Below are 22356 nucleotides of genomic sequence, written 5' to 3' on the forward strand. Positions count from 1 at the left end.
ACAGCCCACCGTACGCTGGCAGATCTTGGCAGCATGCTCCTGAAGTCCTGCAGAACAATCACACCCCCTTGGGTTTCTGATTTACAGTTTGGCTCAGTTTCCTCCTTTTTGTGAGTCTCTACAGTGTCTCACTTAGGCCTCGTACACCTTCACACCAAGCTGGACTTTCCACTGCCTGATCCATTTTTATCCATTGCAGCTGGTTCATCCCTGAGGATGAAAGCAGTGAGCACAGGGACATCGTGAGCAGGCGTTGTCGGAGGCTGGCTGATGCATATGCAGATGTTCAAGTCCCCAAAGCGGCTGCATTTCTGGGGAAAGTAATTCAATTAACATTCCAGGCATTGAAAACTGGTTGTGCAGGCCCAGATATGAGCAATGCTAATGAAGTAGTGCCCGGGAGTTGTGGCCCCACACACAGTGCTAAAGAAGAGCATGCTTTGCTTGGGTTACTGCGCCTCTCACGCCATGGCTGAGGTGAGTGCTTGATCTAGCAAACGGATGGCTCAAGACAATTAGGAACTGAGATGGGAATTACACAGCCTTTTTGCCTCAGGGTGCCTAATGCTAAGGAAAGGCTTTGAAATGTCCCTTGACACTGAATTGGTGGCCCTTCTGAAAGGGTCCGCGGTTAGAAGAGGTATGTGCAGCCCTCACAGGGTGGTCAGCAGCCACCCCTGCTAGCTGCCCGAGCAGAGTCCAAGGCCTGTAGAAGGCAGGATGACTAACAGGTCCTCTGGCTGCTCAGGATCAGGAGCTGTGGGGACACAGTTGTGGGGATGCTTCCCTTGCAGCCTTTCTGTGCTCACCTGAATTTCTCCGCCTGCACCTCCCACCTGCACCATCTGTGTTCATTCTAGCAAAAAGCTGTGCTATTGGGACTTTCCTTGCCACTAGAGCATTTGCACTCGCGGGGCTGTCCCCAGTCCCGGGCAGGCCTAGGAAGAGCAGTGAGCTGACCCCAGAACCACGCCACTGCATGTGAGTGGTGGCTGTGGAGACTGAGCAATGATTTCCTTCAAACCACACACCTCAGGCTGCGTGGGGCTCAACAACCCTCTTAGTCCTCCTTAGGTAAAGAGGGAAAATTAGGACTATACCTACAGGTGAAAAGGGAAAAACCTACGGGGCAGGGGGCACCCAGCACCAGGGCGCAGCCGGGCTTGGGTCACACACACCTGGATGGGGTCGGTGCCCCCGCTCAGCTCGGGGGCCACCAGCGCCTCCAGACGGACCCGGGGCCCAGATCCATGGGGCAGGACGCCGGCAGGGCAAGCTAGCTGTGCATGCAGAGGGGCTGCGCGTGGAGCGTCTCAGGACGTGGCTGCCTGGCCCGTTTCACAGCCTGGGCAGCGGGGAAACCGCGGCTGTCACAGAAACAAACCCAGAAAAGTAGGACTCTGCTCTGCACATGCTCTTTTGCCTCCATCCTCCCCCCCCCCCCCCCAACACACACTTTCTTTAACTCTCACGCGGTCTCTGGAAAGCCCCTGGAGCTCCGCGGCCAGCAGAGTGACCTTGGGAGAGGGAAGAGCCCGCCAGGATTTGTCTTTGCTGCCAGGTGGGTGAAGCCCCTTGTGGCACAGGGCCGAGGAAGCCCCAAGGGGAGGAGCCCGTCGCCAGCAGCCTGCCCATGCTGGGGGCCGTGCTGGGGTGGCGCAGGGGCAGCATGGGGGCGCGGAGCCCCCAGGGCCGGAGCGGTGGCGCGGGCACAGCCGGCCGAGCTCGCCCCGCACAGTGGCACTGCCCGCTCGCCACAGCTGACTCACGTCATGTCAGGGACAGGCTGGCTTCAAAGAGGCCCGAAGTCCCCCCGGCTGGTGTCATCTGGCCGAGCTGTGGTATGGAGGAAGGCACAAGTGATAAGGTTACACTACAGAAAGAGCAGCAAAGCGCCGGGGCTCTGCGATCCTTACCTGCTCCCAGCCCTGGCAGGCCCTAACCCAGCAATACCCACCTAAGCGAGCTACCCAACCACGGCACAGTAGCGCCAGCACAGCGGCCCCTGCTCGCCCTGCAGTCCGGGCTGCCTGCCCTGTGCTCCCCTTCCTGGCACGCAGCCGGCCCCGCAGCCCCGTCCTGCGGCTGCCTTGCTGCCCCGTCTCAGTGCTCCATCCCCCATCCGCGCCGTGGTGCAAGGAGGGCCGCGGGGCCAGGCGGCCCACGGGGAGCGGACCGGTCCCGCTGCAGGGGCTGGCTGCGGCCCGTGCTACCTCCGCCAGGTGTTTCCTTAAACAGGCTGGGCCGAGCTGCTCGGCCCCCTCTGCCTCCGCCTCCCCCCCTCCCAGTTTCTGGCTCCTCGTTCCCCAATGTCACCCTGTTCTGCTGGGTGCTCTGCTCTTCTGCAGCTGGCGTTGTCGCTGTTTTCTTTGCTCGGAGAGGCAGCGGTGGGATCTCCTCCACTGCTCGGGGCTGAGCAGATCCTGCACAAGGCAACTGCTTTTCCCTGCTCTTCTGGGGCACAGGCTGCAGTCCCCGTGCAGCAGGGTGCCCATGGTGCAGGGCGAGTGCTGTGCCCGCAGTGGCCTCGGCAGCCCCTGAGCCCAGGTGCCCCGGGAGCAGCCCCCTGGGAGCAGCCTCCCACGCCCTGCCTTGCAGCCCGCCAAAGGGCTTTTTCGCTTTTTCGCTCAGAGCACCTGGTCATGGGGCAAGTGGGCACACACGTCCAGACGACTGCACCCGGCCTTCCTTCGCTTCCTCCGTGACCACTTTTACAGTGCGATCCCACAGCAGACCTAGGGGTCTGGGGTGCTCTCTGCACTGACAGGGGCTCCCACCCCCTTCCTGGAGCATCCCAGGCTCACTGCAGCCACCAGGAGACCCCGGTACCCTGCGGGGAGGATTTCCAAAACTTCAAAGCCTGTTTCGTCCTTGGTGGCCGGGGGAAGCCCTCTCCTGTCCCCAGTCGCCGGCTCCACAACGTGCGGCGCAGGGTGTTGTGCCTTCCCGGGCCATCAGGTGGGACAGCCACGGGCAGCAGTGCGTGGTCCCTCTGCCTGGCCAGGTCTGTTCAGGTAGGCAGCTCTAAGAGTGTTGCCGTCCTACCCCAACGTGCGTCGTGGACTAAGTCTTTAACCAGATCAAGGGTTTAGCTTTATCAGTGGCTGAAAAAACACGACACCGTTCCCCAGGGGCAAAGTATCTTGCCTGCCTGGCATTTCCTTCAGGTCCCTGCAGAAAGCTCAGATACAGCCCCTTCTCCTGCTCCCTGCACTGCAGCTCCACGGGCTCCCCCTGAGCACGCACATCCCGCATGGGACCTGCCTGCACCTGGCACCCGGCTGGGCCTCCAGCTGGCCCCGTCTGCCCACAAAAATCATTATTTTCGCAGACCCAGGCACGCAGGCATGGTGCCAGCACCAAGGAAGTGGCATTTCTCCTTGCAGAACGCCCGTGGACAGAGACTCCCTCCCAGCGGGTGAGCGAGGCGGGAGAGCCACCACGGGAGCTGGGAGACCACCACGTCCCCCCGCGGGTGAGGTCCCTCCCACCAGCACCCCGGTCTCCCTGCCCATCCGCTGCCCGCTCCCAAGCGCCTCTCGCCAGCCCTGCACGGCAGCGACCGGAGCCGGAGCAGGATGATTGATTGTCATTATTAAGTCCAGTGAATGGTTTCTGAGCACATCCAAGCTGCTCAGGAGCAATTAGTCATGCTTCCAGCGTGGAGCAAGGCCAGGCGGGGCCGGAGGGACCTCCTGCGCCCCCGCTCAGCCCCCGGCCCCCGGCTCCGACATGGCTCCTGCTGTCCCCGGCACGCACCGAAGGCAGTCTTATCTCCCTCCCGCCTGCCCATGGCCGCTATCTGATGGGCACCGTCCCTCCACCAATTCCTGGGAAAGGGCAGGGCTCGGCACAGTGCAGCCCCAGGGCCGGGCTTGCGGGAGGCACGCTGCCTTCCCCCGGCATCCCGAGGCACGGCCGCGCCGCGACGGCAGGGACGGCAGTAATGACGGTCCGTCTCAGCAGAGGTAGCAGAGCGTGAAGGCAATTTCACACTTTATTAGACAATTCAGGTGTTGGCTGCGCAGATCCTGAGCGAGTGGCCCTGCTCCTCTGCCCCCGTCCCGCGGGCCCCAACGCTGCTCTCTGTGGGGCTCAGCCCTGTGGGGGGACCCGCGGGCTCCCCACAGCGGCTCCCCATGGCCTGCACTGCATGCTCACACCCCACCACCGTTGCCCCTGAGGTGTTTGGACACCAGCTGATCCTGGATTTGACCCACCTGGCATTTTCCCCCGCGCATTCAGCACCAAAAGCAGTGAGTCAGTGACAAGCCGCAACCAGACGCACCGACCCGTTTCGGAGGAGCACTGCACAGCCACTCGCTAGCGCTGCGGCAGGCTCCAGGCAGCCGCTACGGGGCTGTACCGGCCGGCACGCTGCAGCGGCCATGGCTTCCTTGCTCCTGATGCTTCCATGGCCCCCAGTGGTGCAGCCCCCCCACCGCACTAGAGTGGCGGTGAGCATGCTGCCGGGTGCCCGGTGCCGGGGCTCTGGGCTCATTCATGTGGGCCGCCTTGCTCCCACACACGTGCAGGCTCCCGGGGATGGGTGCAGGCACAGGCTGGCTCCGCTCAGAGCCAGCTCAGACCTGGAAGTGTTCATTAATGCGAGCACCATGCCCTGCAAACCCAGCCCTGCCGGCAGAGGCTGGCGCTGCCCTTCAGCCATGGGTTGTTCCCGTGCTCCCTCAGCCTGGGGAGCCCTGCCTGTTCCTCTCTTTTCCTGGATGCTGCAGACCTGGCTGCTCATTTATTCCTCCTGACAAAAGCTCAGACGTCCTGTGGGGAGGGCATGGGCCCAGGTTTGGAGCAAGGCTTGAGGAGCCTCCCTTCGTTCTACCCAGCCCGAAGGTCGGAGCCGGCAGCAGCCTGCAAGGGAGAGGTGCTGAGGTGCGAATGCAGCTGTGAATGCAAACCAGGCTTGGGACTTCCCTGCAAGCTGCTTTCCACCGGTGCCTTTGCAGTGCTAGTGGGGTCCTTGCTGATGGCTCTCTGCTGCCTGGATGCCAAGCCGAAGCCACCAGGCAGACCAACATCTGAGCATGTGGCCGTTCTGTTTGCTTCAGGTGTCTTTCCACCTGGAGATGCCTTTTGTGGCTCCTCATCCTGCACAAGCCTCCTGCTGTGTCCCTGGGGACAGGCAAGCTGGGGCCAGCAGATAGGGCAGTAGGAAGAGCAGATACTGAACCATCACTGCACGGTGGGGCTGGCACCCCCGCAGCTGGGGGCTGGGACCGTGTGGGGCTGGGAGACCCTCCGGCTGTGCCTCGCTCTTCCACCCTGAGCAAGGGAGTAGGGGAATGGGTCGTCCCTGTGGACAAAGGTGTGGGCCGAGACTCGGGAGACCAGTCCTGCCTCTCTCTCATGTCACTGAGCACAGGGCTGGATCCTGTCACGTAGCCGTTTCCCGCACGGCAGGAATGGGAGCTGGGGCAATGAGGGCACCCCTGCGCCATGCTCCCCGGCACTGCGACAGGGACGAAGGGAGCTCCCGCTTCACACATCAGCCAGGAACATGGAGTTAACGTGCTGCCTGGCCACAGGCCAAAGCATCAAGGTTTACAGCCTGCGCTGGGAGCCAACAGCTTCCCTGCATCTCAATACTGCCAGCGCTGCAGCTGCACTGCCAGCCCTGGACCCCCGCGCATCAGCCACGCTGCCCAGCCCTGGTGGCCTGGAGGTCCTCGCAGGCTGTCCTGCTCTCCATGCAGCGTGGCACCAGTGCCTAGGGTCTGCAGCCCCAGCAGCAGAGCTTGCAGGGAGTGATGGGAGCCGAGGGGCTGGCACTGGCTCTGCAAGGGGCTGCAGGGTCCCAGAGGTGAGGGTTGGAGGGAGGCCAATGATGCCCAGATGGAGACTGTCCCATCCCTTCCCTGCTCCGGAAGATGGCAAAGAGCAAAGAGATCCTTGTGCCTCAATCTTCGCAAGAGGCTGCGGTTGCACTGGGCTAGTGATTGTCCAGGGCCTGGGGTTCAACCTGGCTTTCCCACGACAGGATAGCCCTCTGATGGGGACATATCCCCTCCGTACCTAGCCCCATGGATTGTCAATGGCTATATCAGGCTAAGGTGCCCTCCAAAGGCAGGCTTCTGACGCCTCATGGCCTGCTTGGCCCAGCTGTTCAAACAGCCCTGTGCTGTCTCACTGGGCTCCTCCTAGTTTATAATGGGGGCCCAGACCAACATTACTAGGGAATGTCCCTGCTCCACAAGTGAGTGGGGCACACAGCCCAGCTCTCCCGAGCCGGGGCCACGCCATGGGGCAGCAGCGCTCCCAAAGCGTGCAGGTGGGCATGAGCACGTCGCCTCCTGCCCCTTCCTTTTCCACTGGTTTCAAGGCACCAGGCCTGCAGGAGGTGGAGGCAGGGCTGCCCTCCTGGCTGCAAGGGGGCTGCTCAGCCGAGAGGGAGGCTTTTCACATCCAGCATAACCAGCACAAGTGTACACACCTGCGGTGCTGACGGCAGGAGGGGATGGCTCTGCAAACCCTTCCTGACAGGAGAGCACAGTGTTTCTCTCCACACATGGTGCAGCAAAGAGAAGAGAAGCCCTGTTGCACCCATAGTCTGTGCCTCGGTCACTGTGCGCACACGCATACGCATGCGTGCACGCACACACACACACACGCAGACAAGCCAGACGGGCCAGCAGGCCAGGATTTGATCCTTGTTGTCACACCCCGCAGGTGGACTCTATCCAAATGCCTGCACGTCCAGGATATGAATCAGCCTAGACATGAGCAAAGCTGCCATTCCTGGACAATCTGAGCTGCCTGGCAAGCTGCTCTGGCAGCTGGGCTGTGCCAGGCGCCAAACTCCTCGCAGCCCTGGCGAGGCAAGGCCGCACGCAGCAGTACCTTGCTGGCTTCGCCGTGACCTTGCAGATCAGACCTGGGCCCCTGGGAAGAGTTTCTCCACCCTCCTTTTTCCCAAGTTGCTGAGCCAAAGCCTTGGCAGAGCAGTGGTGCGTGACCAGGGTGATCCCTAATCTTGACTTGACTGCCTGGCGAGGAGTCATCCCCCTGCCTGGCCGTGCCCCGCTTTGCCCCCAGCCACAAACATGTTCCACAGACCCAGCCAGAGCATTCCTCCTGGAAGAGCATGTCCTCACCAGGCTATATAGAAACATACTTGTGCCCTTTATTCTTCCCTATGTTTAGGCTGGAAGAGGCCCGTACCTGTTGCTGACTCAGAGTAAGCAGTTCCAGGCTCGGGCAGCACCGGGTACAATGAGTTTGGGTCAAATAATGGGAGAAGAGAGGGATGTCAGCACCCCATTTCCTCAAGCCAAGCAGTAGGGCATCTTCTGGAGACAGGCTCTGCAGGGAAATGCCCCACAGCCATCAAGGTTCAGAGCAGAAATGGCTATTACTGGAGAGGCCCAATCCTCACCACTTTGGCTTCAGAAATAAAACAAGCAGCATAAGCCAATTCCCCTTTTTCTAGCAGGGAGCATCCACGGTACACTCCAGCTGCCCCCAGGACCTCCGGGTAGGCAGGGCACCCTTGCCGCCAACGCTGGGCTGCGGGCATGGTGCTAACTCTGGCTGTCTCAGCGCAAGCATGACGGAGCCTTTCGGTTCCTCTTCTACATCCTGCTCTAAACACAGATTGCCAGGGCGGTGCATCATCGGGCAGAGGGGGCAGGAGGCCAGTTTGTTTCCGGGGGAGGCAAGTCCCTGAGTTTTTTGAGGCCCTTGTGGCCACCAAGGGCTGGCTACCTCCTGCAGAGCAGTCAGTGTGTGGCTAACGTAAGTCTCCTGGTGGGATTTCCAATGGGATGTTTCCATCCTGTCTTCCACATTCTCATCAGCCCCTGGTAGGTGCTGCATAGATGGACATTCGATGGGTGAGACAGAGACTAAAGAGAGGCAGTGGGGGTCTAGGACACCTCACAGCCCTCTGCACCCTCTGTGCCGTCTGCAGGCAAGCCATGAAGCTCTTTTTGGTCAGCACTAACATGCAGCCACCTCCGATGGTGCACAGACAGGAGGGAGAGGAGAGCTGTCGTTTTAGAGCGTACAAAATCCAGAGTCCTGCTGAGCTGGAAGGAGAAAGCCCAATGGTGTTGCCCACCGCAGGTTTCCTTCTGAGAGGAATAAGGAAGATAAGGAACAGAGATAAGGAAGGGGAAATGCAGCAGTGGTTTCACAGCCCTCCTTGTCACCTTTCACCCTCCAAAGGGCCCTGGGCGTCCCAGAGCTGGCAGAGCGGGACCTGCCAGGCTGCCGACTCCTGTTGTCGCCGGAGCTGGTATTTGGCTGATTGCATCTGCGCCCTGCTGAGCTGGCAGGAAGGCAGCTTGGGAGGGAAATCCGACCTGATTTGGTTTGATTAGGAACGGAAAAATCCGGAGGAGTCATCAGCAGCGACCTGGAGGTCTGGGCCCCACTGCTGTGCTGTGCGAGTGCCGCCAGGGCTTGCTGCTCTGGGAGGGGGGACGTCGGCTGCAGACATAGAGGAATGAGGTCCCTGGTGCGAGAAGAGGCGGGCCTCCCCCTGTGGGACCACCAGGACGCCTGCAGAGCCCTGCCCTGGGCAGCTGTGGCCCATGCTGCCTTTCCCCAGCTGGAGTGAGCGCCCCGGCAAACGCCGCATCTCGGAGGCAGCGCCCCGCCGCTCACCCCAGCCCCCCAGGCGCTGCATGCTGAGCAGCGTCTGCTCAGGCCTTTCAAGTGTTAATGACCACCCGGGGCGGGGGACAGAGTCAGCAAGTGCTCAGCCTCCCGCAGGTAAAGGGGGGACGACCCTGCGGATAAAATGGAGGGTGAAACCCAAGGGCGGCGCTGACCCCAGCACCTGCAGCAGGACCCACGTGTGTGGGCAGGCAGCAGAGCCCACCTGCCCCGTCCCTGCCTGCCTGGCGCCAAAGCCCCCTCGCTCCCCCTGGTGTGCGGCACGTACTCAGGCGAGGATATGTCACCTCTGCCCTTGCCCCTGGCCCGCAGCCATGGCCGGCAGGAGCACGGCAGGGATCCACTGGCTTGCAGCCGTGTTGCAAAGCGAGAGCCCTGCGGGCGCCCATGGGAGGCAGCGCGCCACATTGCCACCTGGCCAGGGCGCAGGAGCTGGCGTGCAGGGTGCTGCCAGCCATGCCGCAGCACCTTTGATGCGGGGAGGCGTGAGGAGCCAAGGGCAGGGGTGGGTGCCCGGCTGCCCGCTCAGCCTGCCTGCGGCGCCAGCACCACCTGCCCATGCCGTGCGCCCGTGCTGGGCTCCGCGGCCGAGCTCTCCCACAGAGCGAGCGCCGTGCCAGCCCCCGGGGCTGTGGCGGGAAGCTCCCAAATTCCCCTCCGACATGATGTCTGCGTGGGCTTGGTGTGCTGCCTCCCCACCTTGGCCTCACTTGTGGTGCTGGCAAGGTCTCATCTCCTCCTCGGGTTGCTCTCTGCTGCGGGGCGAGGGGGCAGAGGGGGTGTGGGGTGCATGCAGAGAGGGGGTCAGGATGGCAGCTGTGTGTGGTCCCTGCCTGTGCCACTCTGCCGGGCTCCCTGCAGTCCTGCTAGGGGCTGGGGCACCTTTTTGGGGACACCCCAGCCAGCACCCGCATAGCGGTGCAGGGCAGCGGGGACAGCAGGCAGGCTGAGGCCTGACGATGGGCTGGAAGTGGCGTATGACTCATGTTTCAGGGGTACCCAGCCCAGGCAGCCTCCTTGCAGGCTGTGGGGCTCTGGGGAGGGAAGTGTCCCGCTGGTCTCCAGAGCGAAGAAAAGCTTCGAGACACCCAAGATGTCGAGCTGCTGCCAGACCCTGCTGGTGCCCCTGAGGGGCTGGTTGCAGCATGCCTGCGCCGTGCCTGGTGCTGAGGAGGGGTGCACTGTGCCTGCCCGGGCCCCCCTGCACAATGACCCTTACTCACAGCTTGGTGGGCCGCGGCCCAAAGAGCGTGGGATTGCTCATTTTCAAGAGACCCATGGCTCTAGGACATGGTTTCTCCTACGGCATGTGTGTGTGCACGTTCAGGGATGTGCTCTCGCAACACGCAGGCAGGCCGCGGCCCCGTGGCACTCGCTGCGCTCCGTGCTGGGCAGACGGCAGGTCCCTGCAAGCTGTCTGCCTCGTGCTGTACCCGCTCTCATCTCGCCCAATGACCTCCACCTCTTCACCGCCCCAGGGCAAAAGCCACAGCTCTTAGCACCTACCATAAAGCTTGCCTTTGATTTCTCCAGCACACTCTCTCCTTTGCTTGTTCTGATAGAAACCACGCAGATCGTCCAGCCTCCCTGCCCCAGGAGCACCCCCAGCTGAGCCCTTCCCTTTTCAGAGCTGCCCATGACCCCACGGAGCAGCAGAGCAAGCTATCGGGAAACTGAGGCACAAAGTGGTGACACCTCAGGTAGTGGTGGGAGGGAGTGTGATGTCTCTGACCTAACCTTACCCTACCTTTGCTTCACCCCTCATATGCGCACAGGGACAATGGGTCTCAGCCACCCAGCGGGACACCCCTCCTGCTGTCCCTGCACCTCCTGTGCCCCTGCTGTAGCCCCACGCAGGTTCCCTTGAAATGGCAGTGCTGGTGTTACACTCAGGCTGGTTTTCCCAAAAATCTCTTGCAAGAGGCTCCGTGCTTCTACTGAGCACACGTACGTCAAGCCGTTGGAAATTCGCCACGGGCAGCAAGGAAGACACGTTTCCTAGCACACACAAATGGAGGAACTCCCTGCCCCAGGATGCTGTGGGGGCCAAAAGCAAGGTTCAGAGAGCGGTTAGGGGCTTTCATGGGAGAAAGGCCAGCGGCAGCTGGAAAAGACATCGGCTCTGACATGCCTGGGGGGCCCTGTCTCAGCGGGGTCAGCGCAGTCCTGCCTGGCTGTCTGCTCTGCCCTCACCCCAGCTGTCCTTCTGCAATATGGAGAACTTTCCCAAGCCCCGAAAGCCCTGCGCCACCCCTCCCATTGAATCACAGGGCCTCTGCCACCGCATTGGTTGTGCAATGTACTTGTGGGATCCCAGCAGGGACCCGGACTGCGCCTTGGGGCACTGCCAGCCGTGACACCTCAAGGTGTCACATGCCACCCTCCGGGCCCTGCTGGCCAAGGATGAGCAAAATGCACCCCTGCTGGGCACGCAGCAGCAAAACCCCTCCGCCGCCCCCTGAGCAGGGTGGGGGGCGTGGACACCAGTGTCCCCAGTGCCCCCAGCTCGCTGCTAACTGAGAGGCAGGCGACCCTGCAGGCCCAGGTGCCTGGTGGTGTGTGGGGGAGCTCTGCCATCTCGTGGCCGTGCTGCCGCTGTGCCAGGGCCGTGCAGGGCTGCCAGCGCAGGCGATGTCCCGGCTCCCTGCCCGCCACGCTGCCCCGCTGACCTGGGGCCAGGCAAGAGTGGGGAGCTGAAACTCAGCAGCACTGAGCTGTCTGCTGGTAGAGGTGTATTATAATGTCGGTGCATTAGTCACATTAAATAACATTGCTCACACGTACCTGTCACGTACAGAGTGCTTCTCATCACGAGAGTGCAAAGTGCTTAACAAAGACACCAGCAGCATTAGCCTTGCTGTACGGAGGGGGAAACTGAGGCCAGGGTGGCACATGGTCGCCAAGAGAGTAACCCAAGCCTTGGGAACCTCAGCCCAATGCTCTACCTGCTAGGCATCACTGATAATTTGGGTGAACACAGGCTGGTGCTGCCATGCCCTTTCTGTGAGACGTGGAGGTTGTGCTGCCAAGGGGGCTGAAACGGCACTTCAGGGACTGCAGACAGGCAGACACCCTCCCCTGATAAGGAGGAGGGAGCTGCGTTTCTAGGGCTCCCTCATCCTCAGTCTCCGCACTCACACCAGCATCTCCCATTTTGATTAGAGAGGTTGCATGCGGGCACTCCTCCTAAGGCACATTTCCAGGAGACCCGCCTTTGTTGATTGGACCGGTTCTAACTGGGGACAGATTCTGTCTCCTTGCCCCAAGGTTACTTTTCTCATTGATAGGAATTTCAATAAATCCTTGCAAAATGGCAGCCCACCTGCCTTCTCTTCCTCATGAGCCTTTCCTTTGTGGTGCCTAACAGTAAGCAAACACGTATTGGACGTCACAGCCTTATGCCTTCCTGCCGCATCTCTCAGCCTCTGCCCCTCACACTCATATCCTCTGGGCAATATTCTGCCAGCTGCTTCCTACTGCCTTCCCTGCCCAGGGCCCTCCCACGCTGCCTTCTTCTCCAGCATTTCCCATGCTGAGCAACTTGGGTGCCAAGTGGATGCCTCTCTTCTGAGACCAGCACAAAGTCCGTGCCCTTGAGTGCTGGGTTGGTGGTGGTTAGCAAGCTCCAGCTCATTGCCTCCTGCACAGGGACCATCACCAGGTAGCTGGAGAGCACATAGACCTTCTGGCCATTCATGTCCACCAGGCTCCACTCCTTGTTTCCCTTCTTGTCATGTGGTTCCAGCACCAACACTGACCGGCTTGGATGCAGACCTCCTGGGGACTCCCGGCTGTGAAGGAGAAACCTGCAACCACCTGGGAAAGGCAGGAGAAAGAGGAGAGGAAGCTCTTATTGGAAATAAGAGTCAAAAGGGGAAAGGACATGCGCAGCAGGGCAGGATATAGAGGGGACATGTAGTGTCTCACTCCCTGAGGCCATTTCCAAGAGGGCAGCACAGTATCGCCATCAATGCAGGGAGACTGGTGACTGCATGTGCCACTAAGCGCAATTCCCTGGAGTGATTTAGTGTCCCTTCTAGCCAGAGAGACATGGAAACAGCACAGCACATACACAGCGTGATGTTCCTAACACCCGCAAATCATTGCCCTTCACTAATTCCCTCTCTGGTCCCAGCAGGAGACAGAAAGGCCCATCTGTCACTCCCTGCAGCAATCTCCAATGTGCCATTGTGCTCCAGGATGGTTCCCCCAACTCCATCTGCACCAGCTTCCAGCAGGGTGAATACCAGCCTCACAGGGCACTGAGCCAGGCTGGCGCAACACTTCCCTGCTAGGCACACATGGAGCACACGGCAGCACTTGTACAACCACACATGTGCTGGAAAAGCAGGTCCATACATCCACCTATACTCTGCACACACAATGACTAGTGTTCGAGCTGACAGGGCTGTTAGGAATAAACTTTGGAGCATCTCACACTCTCACCTGGAAAGCTGGAGTGAACATGGCCACCTGAGGCCTGGGAGCTTCAGATAAAGCATATGAATGTTGCCTCCTCTCTGTTCTGCTCTCCAGGGCTGGCATCTGCATCCCTGGCTGCTGGTTTTGTACTGGGCAATAGGTCTGGAGGTTTTCTAGAAGGGACAAACCCTCGGGGACCTTGAGGACAGGCACACACAGAGTTCATGTGGACCCAGCTGCCTGGCACATTTAGAGTTGGTTGGAGGAGAGAGGAATACTAACTTGGCTGCTGCTTAGTACGCACAGGAGCCTTGTTCAAACCACTCCATCGCTAGGGAACACTCAATCTGCAAAACCCAGCAAAGTGATTTCAAGATGTTTCTGTGCGCAGAGGATTCTCCTTTCCCAGTCATGACACTTCACAAGTGCTCCTGCAGGGAGTGAATGGGGAACCCTGAACTTTGCATCTAATGGCTACAGGTGTAGATGGCAAAGCAGAGGTGGGTTTTTTCTGAGCAAACTCTGTAGAGGGAGGACCCGGGAGGAAATGACCTGCTATTTCATCCAAACCCATCCATAGACTCCAGGATGAATACGTGGTTTGGGTTTGCTTTCTGACCCTCATGCTGAGGCAGGCAAAACCTCCCTGAAGCGCTCACAGTACCTCCAGCATCCACCAGCCATCTGCTTGTTCCTCTTAGTGTCCACACTTTGCAGCAGAGCTACAGTCTGTCCCCTTTGAAAGGTCAGGTCCACATCTTTGTTGACACTGATATTACTTGTCACTTGGTAAAGTTTGTTTGGGCTGTTTGTTCACAAGGGAAAGGATCATCTGCTTCTCAGCAGGGTTCAGAGACTAATGGAGAGCAAGAGACAAAGGAGCACTTGATTGGAGACACAGGAGACTGAGGGCCTCCACATACTTCTTTCTGAGTGATCACATCCCAGTCAGCTACTGGAGTAGAAACGCCTTTGCACTAACTGTCCTCATGGTTTGGAGATGAATTTCCAGAACTAGAAGAATTAAAAGTGTTTCAGCCCTGCTTCACCATTATTCCATGTCAACCACTTTTGAGGGGTCAGAGGCAGTACTACAGCCGCAGCAAACCCCTTCATGTCCGTATCTCTGAGCCAACTTCCCCTCCAAGGAGATGTTCCTCTGTGCTAGGAGGCCTCAGTCCTGCCTCTTCATCTAGCTGGCCTGTGAGAAACTCCCTTTCTAGCTCCTTCCTGTGACACAGGGCTCAGCATCACTTTCTCTAAATTCTGACAGAAGGTATGGAGTTGAGCTCCAGATTCCTGCAAAGACAAAGTGTCTTCCACCATCTTCCAGAAACTAGGCAGAGGCATGTGGCTATGGGGCATCTGTCAAGACAGATCCTGAGATTGGAGAGGTCCTTAGAGAAGAACTGTGAATAAGGTCAAAAGAGGAAGAGCAGGAAGAAAAGGAGTGAGAAAGCAGGAGAACAGGCCTTGCCTCTAAGGATGCACTTTGCATCCAAGATCCAGTCCCCTTTTGGCAACAGAAGTTGCCTCTCTCTGATGTTGAGCCACATGTCTTGGAGCAGGGCAGTCACAGGAACAGCTCTTGGGCTGGACCCAGGGGATTATCAATCTGAGCCAGGCATCCTAGGCTCCCTTTAGAGAGGAGGAGACCTGGCTGGTTCAGGCAGTGGAATATGAGGCAAATCCATCCCCTCCTAAAGCCTGCATCTAAAACAGGGCAGAATCACTCCCTCATAGTCCAGCTGACTGTAAAGGAAGATAGTAGGATCTAGCTCGGGGTAGCCATCTGCACTGTAAGCAGCTCAAACTGAGCAAGAGGAATCCAGACCTCATGACTAGATACGTACGTAAAGCATGAGAGAGGATATCTTTATGTGGTTGCATGATGTTCTCATTTTGGTCACAGGTCAGGTGAGGGCCTGACCTATTATCCTCATGTTTGCAAACGTCAAGCTTAGAAAGTGTCTGTGTAGTGAGGCATCCTGAAAGACACCTCCCAAGAGATTGTAGATTGAGTGATGCTCATTCCCCGGGCCAGGAACTGTCTTTCTCCTCCTTGCCTGCCTGACACAGAGCTTGCTGGAGCTCAGTTAACACCGATCTCTCAGGCACCACATCAATAAAATATGTGGTACTCCTCAAAGAGAAAGCAGGATAAACCCCAACAACCAAGAAATGGAAATTAGGCCTTCCCTGGTCACAGGGGAAGAGAGCTCACTTACAAATGCTAGACCAGAGAGCTGTAGGTCTGCCAGGGGAGGCTCAGGATACAAGAAACCTTCCACAGTGCACTGGTGTCTGAGAAGGGGTAACACTTAAAGGACTGTCAAGGATTTTCAGGCCCTCTTGGACACTTGTCACCTGCCGTGGTCAGGTTTTAGGGCCCTGAGTGCATTCGGGGGCCCTGCCTCCACCCTCCCCCCCCCCAAAAGAAAACAAGAGCAGAGAAGCAGCCCTGGGGGGCAGCCACCCTGGTTTTACAAAGCAGTAGTGGGAAAAACACAGCCAGGGGTTCCCCGCAGGGCTGGTGGCCCTGCACACAGGCCACCCCTGCAGCTCCCTCACAGGGTGTCACCCCACCAGGGGCACCCTAGCCAGGCATTAGGGGGTGAGAATAGATGTTTACCCTGTTCTGCCTTTTTAGGATGGTTTTAGAAAGGGACTCAGGGGCAGCACATCAGTAACATATCCTCAATACTCTGTGCACACAGGTCAAGCCAGTTGTGCTTTACCCTCCCTGCATATCAGGATTTGGTTGTGGCTGGCACAGAGAGAAACCTGGCACTGCCATCTCCAGCATTAGGACCCAGTACAGCCTTGGTCAGAATTCAGCCAGAAACAATACTCTGGATGTGAAATTAAAAGCAACCTGCCCAGACATTCACTGGCATCACTGGTTACTAGGCAAACCTCCTTACTCACAGCCCAAAAGCCTGTAAAGCTTTAACTCAGGGTCTGGAACAAGCTCAGGAAGATTTCCTTAGCTATTATACCAGTTTTCCTAGCTCAGATCTGGAGCTCTCTAGCCAGCAGGGATCAAGCTGCAAACCCCCACAACAGGTACAGCATGCAACCCAGCTGCTCCCTCTTCAGCTTGCACTCACCCACAGCAACAGAGTCCTGGGAAGAAAAAGGAGGAGAAAAAAAAAAACCCACCACCAACAATAACAACAAAAACTCCAAGGTGTCCTTACTCAGCTGGCATAAATCAGGCAATGATTCCTGCTGAGTTAAATAAAACAACTGCAGCTGAGCACTTGCTCCTTCTCTGGTTTTAGGTGCAGTCTTGTGTTGATCTGCCTAGATCAATCCTAGGGGCAACACAGGGATGCCTGAGCACTCTCCATCCCCTGCCCATTTTGCCCTAAGGGAGTCCCATTTCCCTGCTACACTTGTCAGTCAAGCTGGGACCTGAAATTCCCTAAGCTGCAGGGGTTGGAGACAGGGCAACCTGGTCCAGGCTCACTCCTTGTACTCAGTCTCACCCTGCTGTGCTACTACAGACCATCTCATCTTCCTGAAAGCATCTGGAGATGCTACCACCTCCCTGTGGCCAGTCAAACCTCCATGTTTGCTCTGCATGGCACCGCGTGTCAAGAACAGGGCTGCAACTGGCACAGAGACCTTCCTGGCTGCAGTGGGATGCCCAAGGCAGTGGCTCTCCAGGTTTTCCTGTATGATCTCCTCTAGAGCAAGTAGGGAGCATGCCTTCCCGAGAGTAGCTGAGGACCCCAATGCTGGTTTCCAGGCTGTGGGTCATGTGTGCTTGCAGCCTTTTACTTCTAAAGCAGCTGTTTGAGCTGGTGCTCTGGAAACACCTCACTTTTCTTACCTAACCTCGGTATTGAGGTTTTTCCAGGCATCCAGTTAGCTGAGAAATGAGGTGCAGGAAGTTGTTCTGAAGATGTCAGTTCAGCTGGAAAACAAAAGCGATTTTTCTGTTAATTGTCCAGCACTTCAACTCTCAAAAGTTAAGCTGAAAGATAAGCCCATTTTAAATGTCATTCAGAATGCTGTGTGGGTTATGGATTCTACCTGTGATAAATGTCTTTCTTATAATATTCAAATACTTGATTACGTGTTCTTTGTAAGGTACTGCTAATACTTAGTGGCATAGTTATTAGTAAGCATGAAGTGGCTTAAAATTTCAATGGACTTAGTGTCCTTTCACTTTTCCAAAACTGATTAATGTGATTCTAGTCACTTCATAAGAGAAAGCTATTTTGTGATGCAGGTAAGGGACTTTATCCTTCCTGTGCAAGAGATTGTAATTAAAATTTCTTACTTCAGTCCTAAGCATAGGCCGCTGCTTTTAAAAATAATATTGTTGCATGCTTCACCATGTAATACCCTTACTCTCTGAAGGTCAGCCAGTAGAGGGAAGCATCACATTTCAAATCCACTACAAGTTTGAACCTTTCATAATTCCACTCAAAAAACTTTCCTAATTAAGTCTTTTTATAGCCATGACTCATTTACATGGGATAACATAGATGCTGAAACTACTGAAAAATTCTGCAGTTATCTCATCAAATAATGTTTTATGTTGGAACCTGTTAAAATACTACTGTATGAGGAAGGAATGATAGCTATCCAGTACTTTTCTGTTTTTAATCTCAAACTTGGAATTTGGAAGTATAATTAAGGCACATGCATTCTTTTAAAATACATTGAAGCAGAAAACTTGTTCAGAAATTGCTTGGAGATAAGCTTTAGTAGATTGCATCCCATGGTATATGTGTTTTCTAAAGCAATACATGACCTTAAACACTGCCTAGATTACTGCAATACTACTTTTCTAGGATTTGTGAAAATGCTTTCTGTTCCTAGCATTTCGAATTTGGTTTGTTATTGTCTTCCTCATGAGGCCAAATCTTCAAAGCAAGTTCCCCATATACTAACTGTCCTATCAGTAAAGGTTTGATGCACCTCTGTGTGTCTGTTCCAAATTAATAATAATCACTTGTTGCGTTATAAAGTTAGGAGATTCCAAGCCATGTGTAATTTCATACATCATCAGAACTTTAACATCAACAGGAAATTTTTATTTGGCAATCATAATAAAAAAACACTTCAAGCAGAGATTACCATGTGCCAGGTCTCAGCTCATTTCAAGCTCACTTAATAGTGAGCTTGAAATAATTGGTCGGAAGTTTACACACACACTGCATTATTTTTATGCTAAGGCAGGCATGAATACTGAAGTCTTGTTTTCACTATAATGAGAAATGGGAAAAAAATCAGACTACTGTATTTTCATAGCAATGCCTAGGCAGCTCACCAACCGTTGAATAGCAAGATCTTAATATACCTCTCAAATGCTAGTTCTGCTTATATTTGACCAGGAACATTTGTTTTAACTTCTTGTTCTCTGCCTTTTTTTACCTCCAGAAGCTGCTAGGCAAAATGAAGGCAAAGCCCTTCTGTTTTCTGTACTGAACGTAGCTTGGGGCATGTGCCTCCTCATTCTTTAGCTCAGATAAAGTTAGACCAAGCCAGCTGCCTTGAAGAGACTTCCTGTCTGCTTTGCTTTTCTTCCTCGAAAATTTACAAGAATGCTATCAATAAAATTTGTTTTGTCTTTAGGTACAGAAAAATGAATAAGCTTAAATAGGTACAGAAAAATGGCACAAAGAATGTGCAGTTCCATTTCAAATGTTCCGACGCTCTTATCACAGGTTGGTACAAAAAAGGACTGCTGTTTTAGCAGCTTTAGGAAGATGCATGCACTCAACAATAGGAAAGTCACCAGATTAAGCAGTAGAACTAGAAAGAGTGGGAGTAAAGAGCAGATTAACAGACGAATGTTGGTGTTTAAAGGCTCTTGTCATTTAGCTTGAGAAGCAGGACATTTTGCAGCAACCTATTGTCTTAATCTGACAGCAAAATCATTCTGGTAGTGAATATTATCATGTTATGAAACTATCATACTTAAAGCAGCAACAAAATTCAAGGACAAGTCAAATTGAGGATAACTTGACTATTTTTTTTAATGCAGAAATTTCAGCTTTTCTAAAGCTTTCACTTTCCTGGAAAGGCTAATATTTGATGCATAATTATATAGCACTACAAGGGAGAGAGAATGTGGATTTTGGTGCTAAAAACCCTCCTCTGACCCTTATTTTTTGTTTTGTGTTCACTTCTGCACTAAAATCTGTTCTCTGTAACTGCTTGTTTGGGAACACTGGAAAAAAGCTGCACCAACTTTAATAATGGCCTTTCCTCTCTACAGCCTGTTCCCCTGATAATTTGATTTGCTTTTACCTTCAAATAAAATAGAAAGGGTCTGCACAGCAAAAGAAAAACTTAAGAGTGTATATATTCTCCTTTTTCAGTGCCCAAAAGCTGCAAAGAGACAGCTATCTCCAGCTTTCTCTGAGCTTATTTCTAACAAACTTCACGTACCATAGGTGAGCATCTCTTTATTACTCTGCTAATAGATAGTCTACAAATAGCAATTCTAGGGGTCATACTGCTGACAACCTGCTGAAAAATTTGTTCAGATTAAAACCAGTATTTAGTTTATTTTTAGATTTACATAAGTTTCTTCATTGGAGGAAGTGTCTTGGCACAGGTTGACTATGTACGTTTGATATATCATTTAATACTGTTATACCTTGTCTAACTCCAGTGCTTTTGGTTTTAACTTGGAGTTAGACACAGCAAGTAAAGTTCAAGGGTAGGTCTGCTGTGACCATGGAGTTCATTACCTCACTGACATATGCAACATGAAAACTTTTTTCAAACAACGGGTAGGAGCTGTCAGCTTCCTCTTCCTATAAAGTATGAATAGGTCCAGACAAAATGTGTCAATTGGCTCAAAATTTTCCAGGATATAGCCTAACCAGTGGACTGTTCTTCAGCCACCTCACAACTGGTTAAAAAGAAAGTGTAGCTGTGGCCATGGAAAATTAAACTCACTGAAATAGCTGTGAAGAAGCTGCCTATGCTGTAATCCTTACCCATTTATAGAAATATTCACAATTAGCCATCCTTTTAATTAACATTTTTGATTCTGTTCATGACTGTAATATGAAGTGTAGCTTTATTATTCAGTCATTAATTTAGGATGTTTTAATGAATTTACAAATCACTAACACGCATTTGTTAGAAATATGATAGTAACTTCTTGTGACTTAATCTACAGACACATTATACCATGACTGCCTCTAACAGGCCAGGAAGCTACTGTTGTAGATTAAATAAAAGTCTGGCAAACAAGTATTTCTTGGGACTATCTTCTTAGTAAGTGAATTTTCTCTGGATTTAGGTTTGCAAACTGAACCATATTTATTAAACTTAACTAGTCAAAGAGAATATTATTAGCAAGTGAGGTTATTTTGTCCGTACAGAATATCTATTCATGTCCATATCATGTTGTTGCTTTACATTGCTTAGTAGTTAATATTTCTCATCCCATTTTCCTACCTTTTAAGTTATTTATACTGTGACTTTTTAATGACTGTATTTTACCACATTTTCATGCATTGTAAGCAGTCTTAGCCTAGCTTCCTTCTGAAGAGTTTTCGAGATTTTTTTTTAATTCCTAAATGTAAAAATAGCTCATCTAAAACTGCAAAAAGGGGCAGGAGAGTAACTGCTTCAGGAGAAAACTGAGTGCAGTAACAGGGAGGAGAGAAGACAGCTTGAAGGGCGCCTGGAACGCTACAGGAGCAGTGGAAGGGTGCTTACAGTGTCTTCCGTGGTAGAGTGGCGGTGCTAATGATAAAGAATTCTTGGATGAAAAGCTGGAGGTATGTACTACTGGGTGACTTAGCAATATATTTCCTCATTGTGGTTAAGTCAAATATAGCATGCTTTCTCCCATGGTAGTGTTGTAGAACAGCTTCACTTGCAGTAACGTCGCTCAGAGAGAGCCTTTAGGCTCACACCCACGTGGCCGCCCCAACACCAGCAGCTGCAGGGGAAGCGTGTCCGATGCATAGACTAGGCAGAGGCTTCCCTGGTTAGCATAACTAAATGACTTGTATACATTTCCTTGGCTGGTATCATTTCTATCTCTCGTTCTCTTGACTGGCTATATACACAAGGCAGAGAACAAAGAGGATGGAAGTTCTGCGCTAGCAAACTCAACTCCTCGAATCCTTGGCAAGCCAGGCAGCAGTTGGAGCATTTTGTACAAAGCTCAAGGCTTCTTTCTTGGCTCTATCTTAAGACAGCGATTAGTAAAAAAATGGAGTTAGTCTTGCCACTATTGTTGATTGTCTTTTACCTCCCCCGTAGCATACAGAACTCATCTGTTCTTGTACCCCTGCCGTGCGGTTAGGACAGTGACTTCAATCTTGCTGGTTTCCTGCTTCACTACCAGAAGCCTGGAGAGCAGAACATTTCTCAATGACTAAAATACAAATAGCTGCTTTGGTGACTGGTTGACTGCAGCTGTTTTAAACTGCTGTTTTAAGCAGAGGCTTATGCCTTTGGCAAATGGAAATTCTGTCCTTGAACTTATAAACTGCCACAGACTTCAAACTCTTTTCTTTTACGTGTGTTATTGGGGTATGTGTCTTCTGGAAGCTTGCACAGTTGTACTTTTATGCTTAGAGAGGGATAAGCTCTTACATTGCTTGGGTCAGCCAGTCATCTTCACAGGCATGTTTTGTTCAAATTCAGGTATAAATAGTACATCTTTGAGGGGGGCTTAGAATATCTCACACCTGTCAGGCCATGAGCTCTTTGCTCTAAGTTAATGGTCTGAATATTTTAGTCTTTTTTTTAATAGACGCTTATTTGCAGTTTTCTGTCACTGTTGGCTATTGTGGTTATGTGATTGAATATGACTGAGATTACAAGGAAAAATGTTAGTATCTACATAGTGGTGAGCTTCTGTAGTTAAACAGTTTTAATGTTACGAAGTGATTTTTGCAAAATGTATATTTTTAAATTTTCTTCAGAGATGAAGCCAAATTAAGAAGAGATTTACAACAACTAGTAATTTCCACCCTCAGGCCATACTAGGCTGCTCTTGGAGATGGGCAAACATACTACACTGCAAACCGATTGCCAAAATGATCTGAGGTTTGCTTACTGGTTTAAGAAAAGTTGTCTTTTTTTCCGGAGGGACTTTCCCACTTAAATTTTCCTAATTGGGATAATTGCATTATCTCATCTCATTCCTTTTTCTTCAGATTGCCTGCAAAGTTTGTATGCTCATATGTTGCTGGTTCATACATGGAATATTTGCTTTTCCTGTCCTGAAAATAGAGGAAAAAATATGAATACTAAAATTCTGGAGTATGATTGAAAACATTTGCAAAAAAGAAAAGACTTAAAATT

This window comes from Dromaius novaehollandiae, chromosome 15 (genome assembly GCF_036370855.1).
Source record: "Dromaius novaehollandiae isolate bDroNov1 chromosome 15, bDroNov1.hap1, whole genome shotgun sequence".
Taxonomy (NCBI): Eukaryota; Metazoa; Chordata; class Aves; order Casuariiformes; family Dromaiidae; genus Dromaius; species Dromaius novaehollandiae.